We start from the raw sequence: 10,711 nt of genomic DNA, 5'->3' as shown, positions 1-10,711 counted from the left end.
GATAACGCAGAGTTAAAGGGGCAGTATGGGAGATTAGATAAAGAACTAGCACTTCTCACTATATTAGTTAATAATTAGACAATGTAAAAGGGAATATGCAAAAAATTTCAGTCAAATTGATACACTATGTTCCAAGATATTAGCGATTGAATTTTAGGCCTAGCCTCGATCATCATTACTAAAGTCGGTAAGTAGTTTTAACTATAGTAGAGTAGGGTGTTTATTTGGGCGGCCTGAAAGGGGCGTGTCTATGACGTCACATTCTATTATTAGTGTATTGTTCTCTGAACAATGGTTATCGATTGATTACTTTATTGTTCTCCGAACAATGGTTGATGAAACAATAGATGAATAGGCTTTTGTTATAGAGGGCAGGTGTTGATTCTGAGGTTAAACACGTTCTGTTTAGTAATCATTTATTGTTTAATGTTGAATTATTGATTTTGTTTGAGTTTTGTGGATGAATCCCCGTGTCGTCTATATTATACGGCCCTCTGTAGGGTGGGGTATTTAAAAAAAAGTGACGGTTTGTTTAACCAGTGTTTACTCTGTATTTAAATATGGAAATGGTCCCAAATTCACGAAATCGTTAGAATTGTACACGTTGTCAAGATGTTTTGTTTTATTCGTGCCCCCCTCCCCCCTTCTACCCCACAAAACACCAACCCTTTCATTCAGTTAGATTTATATTATGAAACAAGATTATTTTTTCCAAAATTTGTTTTTTATTATTATTATTTTTTTACAATTAAAAGTAAGGTGATTAGTTTTTTTATATGTGTCTCAAGTCCCTTCCATCATTCGTAAGCGTACTAGAATGTATTCGAGGTACGCTAATAAGGCTCAAAAAAGGACAAAACAAATACATATCAGTTAAAATTTAAAATAAAGTAATATAAATATTAAAAAGTATTGTATTGTACCTGGACAGCGAATTGAACCGTGTTAAATACGTCAAACCGATACACGGTAATGATCGAGGTATAGTGACGACCCCCCCCCCCCCCACACACACACACACCTCCCTAATTGCAAACGACTTATGCTTTTCAAATGAAATGGGATTTAGCGTCCTACTGTTATTCATCTATATTTGGGGAGTTTAATGAAGATCGGTGCATGAGTCGTACATGTGGGGCTTGGAGGGTAATTTTGGCTTACTATGACTTACGTTTATAATGAATTCTAACCGTCAAGATAACTTTTACGCACGCGCTCTATACACGGACGGCCTCGGTATTTCGACACATCCAAAATAGACAGCTGTCCTTGGCAGCACCCCCTTCCTGTACCAATGACTAGGGGAGAACCACGTCGGAAAGAATCCCGAGGAACCTTCTCAGCCAATGCAGGGATCAAACACACGACCTCCATGCTAGCGAACCGATGACTTACCCACACAGAGGCTTCTTGATGGAATACACCGCGTAGCAATCGATATGGCACGCGCGACTAACACCGTGTGAATGGTTGTCACGACAAAGTGGACATACACTCGACAAGTCAAGTCTTCTAACTCTCAATGGATGCAATCAACCGTGAATTTACACAGATAATAATATGAACATTTGTATAGCGTCAATTCCACACTTAAAGTATGCTCTATGCGCTCTTTACACACAATTTTAAATTAAATATAACGTTGAAATAGGTATGTTTTATGTCTGGATTTGAAACAGTCAATAGAAGGAGCACTTTTGATGAACACTGGAAGATCGTTCCATTTTGATGGAGCAAGAAAACTAAAAGCTCTTGCCCCAAATGTTTTCATTTTTCACCTTGGGGTAACCAACTGTATTTGGTCGCACGAGCGTAAACTCCGGGAGGGCTTGTTACTTTGAATTAGTTCAGTTAAATAAGATGGCGCTAGGTTATTAACACATTGATAGGTTAGAGATAGAATCTTGAAATCAATCCTTTCCTGTATTCGCAGCCAGTGTAAAGAATTTAATATTGGTGATACATGAGATGTTTGTGGGGCACGAGATACTATCCGAGCGGCAGTGTTTTGTATCTTTTGTAACTTCTTGATGGACTCTTTTGACACACCACCAAGAAGGCTATTGAAATAGTCTAAACGGGACAGGATTAAGGAGCGAACAAGTGTACTTGTTGCTTCGGGTGTTAGATAATCTCTAATCCGACTGATATTTTTTAGGTGAAAGTAACATTTCCTGGTAAGATCATTGATATGACTGTTCATACTTAAGTTGGAATCTATGAGGACACCTAAATTTCTGGCTGACGGAGAAAGATTAATCTCGGATTCGTCGACAACTATATGACTAAAATTAAGTTTGTTCACACGAGTCTGTGGTCCAATGACTATCGCTTCAGTCTTGTCACCATTTAATTTCAGGATATTTTGTGTCATCCATGCTTTGATGTCTTGGATACAATATTCCATATTGGAAATATGACGCTGCTGAGCTAACAGGTCTAACTTTTCCATCAGTTGTGTGTCATCTGCATAAAGGTGGTGGTTTACATCAGCGTGTGTGTTGATAAGACCCCCTAACTCTGACGTGTACAATGTGAACAGAATTGGACCAAGCACGCTTCCCTGGGGAACACCACATGATAACAATACCTCCTTTGAGAAAGAATCACGAACTGATATAAATTGTCTGCGACCTGTAAGGTACGAGACGAACCACAATAACACACTACCATCCAATCCAAAAGATGTTCGGAGGCGGTCTAAGAGAATTTTGTGGTCGATAGTGTCAAACGCGACTGACAGGTCCAGAAGAACCAACAATCCAAGATTGCCATCATCCACCATCAGATTTAGATCGTTTAAAACTCGATTTAACGCAGTTTCAGTTCCATGTGATCGGCGGTAAGCGGACTGGAATTTATGTAGCAGATCATTTTCAAGCAGATGTTCCAACAGTCTCTTCTTAACTGCTTTTTCAAGTACCTTCGAAAGGAATGGCAAATTTGAAACGGGCCGATAGTTTTTAAAAATCTTTTTATCAAGTGATGGCTTCTTTATCAAGGGTTTTATGACGGCAACTTTAAAGGAGTCCGGAACAATACCAGATTGGAGGCTAGAATTGATAACTTTAGTTATTGCAGAAAGAAGGATATCAGCACATTGCAACATAATCTTTGTGGGAAAAGGATCCAGCAAGCACCAGGTTGGTTTAGACTCCATCAAGAGTTTAAGCATCTCGGCCTGTGAGAATGGTTTGAAATGATCCAATTTTCTACCTGAGAAATATTTATCCTGCCCAGTTCCTTTCGAAGTTGTGGTGGTACCGATGTCATTTCTTATTTTGAAAATCTTATTTGAGAAGAATTCGCTGAATTCGTTAGCTAGACCAGCATCGTCAATATCCTTTATTTGTGGAAGAACGACATCTGAGGATTTTCCCAATAAAGTAGATAAGGTTGTGTACAAAGCTTTTGGATCTTTAGATTTTGATACTATCTCGTTGTTGTAATATGTTTTTCTGGAATTTCGAAGAAGATTATTCACATTGTTGCGTTCACTCACATAAATTTGTCGATAAACTTCTAAATATCCTGACTTTCTCCACTTACGTTCTGCTGATCGCCTGCGGGTCTTTGCATCACGAAGTTTGTCGCAATACCAGGGTGAATTAGGCTTCTTTCTAAGGAGTTTGACACTTTGTGGTGCATGTTTATTCAACAAATCTTCGAGCGTTGTATTAAGTAGTTGAACCAACTGCTCGGTATCTTCAGGAGGATTAGAACAGAGTTTTGATGACTCAAGGTCGTCTTGTAAGTCAGATAATATAATTTTTCTAAATTGGCGACATTTCACCATTGATTTAGATGGTAATGGTTTCTTAAAATCTATTTTAAAGTTCACATAGAAATGATCAGAAACTTGTTTGTCTTCCACTGAAATGTCATGAACCGCAGTTTCGGTGGTTCTTGTTATAATGCAGTCTAAGGTGTGGCCCGACTTTTGAGTTGGATCAGATACACCCTGCTTAAAACCATGAAACTGTAAAAGACTAGAGACTTTCTTCACAAAAGGCTTTGTAACATCATCGAAGTGTATATTAAGGTCACCAAGAAGGACCAGTTGTCCATTTTTTAGATTAATCGATAAGCAAAATGCTGCAAATTCCTCTAAAAATAGTGATTCTGATAATCCATTTGTCCTGGAAGGGGGTGGTCTGTAACAACACACACACCGCACAGATTTTGATTCCTCTGTGATTAGAAGTTCTAGATGCTCGAAGGATTGATATGTTGTATTGAAGTTAAAAAATTGAAGATGTACATCTTTACTGTAAATGATGGCAATACCTCCTCCGATTTTACCGGTTTGACGTGGGACCTGTTTGATCGTGTATCCAGGAGGGGGTCATCTCCGAGATGACAGCTTCGTCCCCCTTTTCCCTTAGCCATGTTTCTGTGATAAATAATAGATCTATGTTATCATCAATAAGTGTGTCTGCAATTTCAAGTGATTTATTTCTTGCTGACCTGGTATTCCACAGTCTAGCAGACAAGTCATTTGAGTTTGAATTTAAATTGGTGTCAAACTGTATAAATTGTGGTTTCGTATGGATTTTAATGAGATTTGATTTCTCAACACCTCTCTGTTGAACTGTATTAACTGGAGATCTACTGAAGATATTACTAATCATTTGTATTGACCTTTGTTTTCTTCTCCCACTGCGTTTACCCCTTTTTGTTGAAGTGTGAACATTTATTTGTAAGTCATTTATTTTCTTAAATACTGTTTGATTCAGTTTGATTTTAAAATGCGAATTGTAATCAAAAAGTTGTTCTCTTGAGTATGTTAAACACATAATCCCACTGATTGATAGTAAGCTGAAAGCTGGCTCACATAGACATCCTGATAACAGTTCACCAAATAGACACAAAAGAAATAAAGTAAACCATTGAATATGCATAATCTATCTATCTATTTCGACAATTTTGAGTCCAAAAGAATCCTCAATACATTGTGTTATGTATCACAAATTTCCGTAACGATTAATCCAAGGATAATCCAGAAAATTAGGTTCTAGTGAAGAGGAGATTTATTGCTGCCTGTCAGGCGCACAGATAATACAAAACAGAAATGTTTTCTGTTAATGTCAATCAAAATTTGACATATAAAAAGACGGAATAAGATTAAAGCAAAAACCATTTACTCAACACGAGTTGAATTTAAATATACTAATAACATTTATCAAAAAATAAATGGAGAAAAAAGAGAGATGAAATGGAAAACTCACGCATATTCAATTGTAGTCTTTCATCGTTTATTTTATCATAAATATCGAAACCCAATAAATTCTCGAATTATACACTCTTTTTCCGTTGTTTTTTTTTATTATATCAGAAACTTTATCAACTTTATTAACATACACGCCAAACACTCACTAACGCTGGGAGATCTAGACAATCGCCACGTGCTCCCTTTCACGTTACTCGCGCAGACATCACTAATCGTCAGGGTTGTCAGGGAAACCTTACATTTTTGTCCTGTATACACCCCATGGATGTTTTTCAGGGGAATCCGGTATTTTTCTAGTAAGATTGGTTGTTTCTACTTTCAATACATATCAAAAATATCATACTTTTATTGGAAATAACCACCCGATAAATACTTTTCAGGAGGAACGTATCTTTAATGCATACATAAAATTATATATATATGGAAATTATCGTTCGTAATTGTCGAAATCACTTATCTATTTGGACATTTATTGTTTTACGGAAATGTTTTTTTTTTATTTATATTTGGGAAATATTTTACACCTCTTGCCAAAATATTTTAGACAAAAGTAATTTTGAAATTGTCGAACCTTTTGAAAACTAGTAGGATCTTATTTAAATTTGACCCCCCCCCCCCCCACACACACACACACACACACACACCCACACACACCCCATCAAAGACTTTAGCACGAATAATATCTTTTCATGTTGTCTATTACAAAATGTATATATTTCCCCTACGGTCGTTGTTTTAAAATATGTATACCAATCTTACACGCCTTTTTTCTTCTCAAAAAATTGATGATTAGAACGCTGCGTTACCCGTGTCATTGTTTTTTTTTTTTTGGTTTTTTTTTTTGTCTTTATGTATTTTCATTATCTATTTAAACTCCTTTTTTCGACCCGAAACATGTAACTTATTATATTCTTGAAATATCACAAGTATGAAACTATCATAACGTTTAGTTTCGAGTAATATCCATTTTGACCCTTTTAAAGCATCCTCGTGAAAAAAATATTATCTAAAATACTTAATTATTCGATATTCCATTAATTTGAAAAAAAACCCACCTAAAATGTTTAGAAAGCAAATTTTTGAGCTGTAATACCCCTCGTAAATAATAGTATCTAAAATACTAACTCATTCGATTTACCGTAAATTTCCCCAAAACTTTAAGAAATAAATTTTATTGTATTTCATACTTGGTCATTTGTTAGATTAAATAGCAGTTTTATCAATAACTTTCTTAAATTGCATCAGCCATACACCCAAACATCAAAAACATTACAGACCTAGACATAATTGTGATTAGCTTATCAAACGGGGTAAATTTGTTGCAATAACAAATATCTATATTCGGACATTGATTTACTATAACATTAATAATTCAGCAGTTACCATACAGAACGTTAACAATAACTGCAACAATATGTACAAAAACAATATCAAACACATATATACAACACATATCAAACAGGGTTAGATATTTAAATATATAATTAGAAATATAGGAGAGCAAACGTTTTTCTATTCACGTTGTTTGTTTGCCAAGTATAGAAATTTCCCTAGATTAATTAATTCATTAGCTTTATCAGTATTTAATAGTTGGATTAACTTATAGATACTTGGGTTGGTATAAAAGTATTTTTTTATATATTTAATCCTAGATCCGTATATAATGGGCAGATTAAGATAAAATGATATTCATCTTCAATATCATCTAGATTGCAGTTTGTGCAAATTCTATCGCATCTTTTAATTTTATTATATCTTCCCTTTTCGATATTGAGATTATGGCTTGATAATCTTATTTTAGTTATTTCTTTACGATATTTAATATTTATTTGTTTTGTTAGGTAATATTGCAGGGATAATGTATCAATGATTAGTTTATATATAACTCCCTTAGATGATTGTCTTATTTGCCCGTAGCACTCTTATCTAAATATGTCGAGTAGTCTCCCTTTCATGATGAAAATATCGGATTTACAAATCTTATGAAATGAGTTTTCCCACATATAACCAAGCCCTAATTTAAATAATTCATTTTTAACATTTATTACCCACGGGTCGTCATTTATAATCATATCCTTAAAACACTGGCGAAGTAAATTGTTTTCTGTATTACATAAGCGGATCCAATATTTAAATATTTTAATTTTACGAGTAATTTCTAATGGGTACCTGCCCAGTTCGAATTATAACATACAGGTATTCGTAGAATTACGTGTCCACAAAATTCTTTTAAGATAATTAGTATGAATTTTTTCGACCTCCCCAGCTTTGTGAAAACCCCATATCTCTGAACCGTAGGATAAAATAGTACCTATCTATGTATCAAATACAGAAAGTTTGGTTACAATATTGAAATAATTATCATTACAAACTTTTTGGACTGAAAATAAAGCTTTTCTACCCTGGTCTGCTAATTTCCGTTGTGTGGAGCTGAATTTACCATTGCAATTTAATAATAACCCGAGGTAGTTAAAATTATCTACAATGTCGACATGAACGTTATTAAAGGTCCAGGACTCAGTGGTTTTGATCTTTCCCCCATTTCTAAAAATCATAATTTTGGTCTTATCAGTGTTAACGATCATATTCCATGTCTGAGTATAATTGTATAGAGAATTTAAAAGGTTTTGAAGTCCTTCAACCGTTTCCGAAAATATGACCTTATCATCTGCATACATTAAATGGGATAAATTAAGTGTTTGGATATTAACTGAAGGACAATTATCAGATATGAATTGAGACTCACAATCGTTAACAAAGAATGAGAATAAAAACGGAGAGAGAAACTCGCCCTGAAATAATCCATTTGTACTTTCAAAATATTCAGATAGATCTCCATTATATTTTACACAACATTTAACTTTATCATATAATGATCTGATAACTGCAAGTATCTTCCCTTTAACGCCCTCATGAATTAGTTTATACCATAAGTTAGATCTGTTAACATAGTCGAATGCCTTTCTATAATCTATAAAACAACAATACAATCTCCTTTTTTTTTTAAACTTCTATTAACGAGAGCCTGTAAAATAAATATAGCATCCACTGTTGACTGATTTTTACGAAATCCAAACTGGCACGTGCTTATTTTGTTATTGTTTTTATCAAATTGTAACAATCTGTTATTTAAAATCGAAATAAAGAGTTTACCCAAACAAGATACAATTGTAATTCCTCTAAAATTATCGGAGTTATTCGGGTCCCCTTTTTTGAAAACAGGTATGATATTCCCTGCGGCCCAAGACGTCGGATAACATCCAGAATCAAGAATGTTATTAAATATTTTAAGTACACATGGTATTAGTTCCGTCTCAAAATATTTTAGCATTTCGTTTTTAATGTTGTCACTAGCTGATGCTTTATTTAAATGTAACCGTTTAATATTTTCTCTTATTTCAGTCTCAGTAATCGGTTGATCTAGGTCCGATAGGTCATTATTCACATAGTTATCTAGGAAGTTATCGACGATTGCATTTGGGACAGGATTAGACGATGATACCCTCTTGAAATGGGTATAGAATGAATTTATATCTAAATTGGAGTTAATCCTAGATTTGCGTTTATTAAACAATTTATGGAAAGTTTTCGGGTTCGATTTTCTAATAAACTCAAAGTGATTTCCCGTTTTATTTTTATATTCATATTTCAACTTAATTCTATTTGCTTATATTTATACTTTGCTTGTACTAAATCTAATCTATTTTCGTTTGTTTAATTCTTGTTATAACGATTAAGTATTGATTAATTACCTAAGTATCTATGATGTAGTATTAATTATCTAAGTATCTGTGATTATAGTATTAATTACCTACGTATCAATGATTATAGTGTTAATTACCTAAGTATCTTTGATCATAGTATTAATTACCTAAGTATCTGTGATCATAGTATTAATTACCTAAGTATCTATGATTATAGTATTAATTACCTAAGTATCTTTGATCATAGTATTAATTACCTAAGTATCTGTGATTATAGTGTTAATTACCTAAGTATCTTTGATCATAGTATTAATTACCTAAGTATCTATGATTATAGTATTAATTACCTAAGTATCTATGATTATAGTATTAATTACCTAAGTATCTATGATTATAGTATTAATTACCTAAGTATCTATGATTATAGTATTAATTACCTAAGTATCTATGATGTAGTATTAATTACCTAAGTATCTGTGATTATAGTATTAATTACCTAAGTATCTGTGATTATAGTATTAAAGTCTGTCTGTCTGTCTGTCTGTCTCAATTTCTTGTGAACACCGTATTTATCATCTGATTGTTTTGAAATTGGTATACGTTGTTTACGTTAGTGAGATGAAGAAGCCTGTTGATTTTCAGCGAAAGCTTCTACCCAACGAACATTTGGGAAAAAGTTAGAGCCGGTCTAAGACACGAGAATTAACATTAAAGTCAATGGGGGAATAATTAGTGATCTGTGGCCTGTCTGTGTATAACACGGCTGTGACTGACATGCCTTATTTTTGAAAATATGAAGACTAAATTATCAGAAAATATGTATAAAATATTTTGAGTACAGAAAAACTAAAAAAAATGTTAAATCTTAAAAAAAATTATCGATTTTGGCGAAAAATTTTGATTTTACTGCAAATTTCTCAATTTTCAGTTTTTATTTAATTTCTAACAGTAAGAAAAATATTTTAATGTCCAATTTTGGCTTATTCAGCCTCAGAAAGCACAGACAAAGTAAACAGTATTGAAATTTCACCTAATTTTGTCTAAAAATCAGGAATATTCACAGAAAATCTCCAGATTCTCCCATTTCGATGTAGAAATTAATGCTTTCATGACTACTCAAATGTGTCAAAATGTCTAAAAATGCCCTTATTTTCATTGCTTATATAACTTAGATGGGGTCTATAAGTTTGTCAGGTTTAGAAATAGCCCCAGCTTTCCTACAGAAAATTGAAAATTGGTAAAACTGAGTTAATAATGTACAGCAGATGGGTTTGTACAAAATGTTCAAAACAGGGGTTGGCTCAATTTGCAACTATTTTACCCAGAATAAGCATTTTGTGACAGTATTGGTACTTTAATCAGGTTCTTGGATGACAACACTGGTATATACATCTAATAATAATTTTATTCTGCTTCTTACAATATTAGGTACAAACATCGTGATGTAAACGACCGTAGAACTAACTATATGGAAGGAATCATGACTTAATTAGCTTGGCTTAGCATGAGTGTGCTAACTCCAGAAGCTGTCGTCTCGTACCGTCTCGTGCCAAGGCGCCCATGGCCTTCGCTCAGTCCTGGCCGGACCTAACTCCTAGCCCTGCCTGGACCTGACTCGTATCCATTAGGTACCTTGATCTAGGCACCCGCCTAGCATGGCCTCCTGGACCCGCCTGAAGATTCGTTTCTGTTCTGAGTTTATAAACGTATTCGAGACAAAGGAGCTCATTAGACACCTGTCTAATGTATCAAGCATCATATGAAGGTTTAACATTCA

Source organism: Patella vulgata, chromosome 7, assembly GCF_932274485.2.
Source record: "Patella vulgata chromosome 7, xgPatVulg1.2, whole genome shotgun sequence".
Taxonomy (NCBI): Eukaryota; Metazoa; Mollusca; class Gastropoda; family Patellidae; genus Patella; species Patella vulgata.
Note: the sequence above shows the minus strand (reverse complement) of the source record.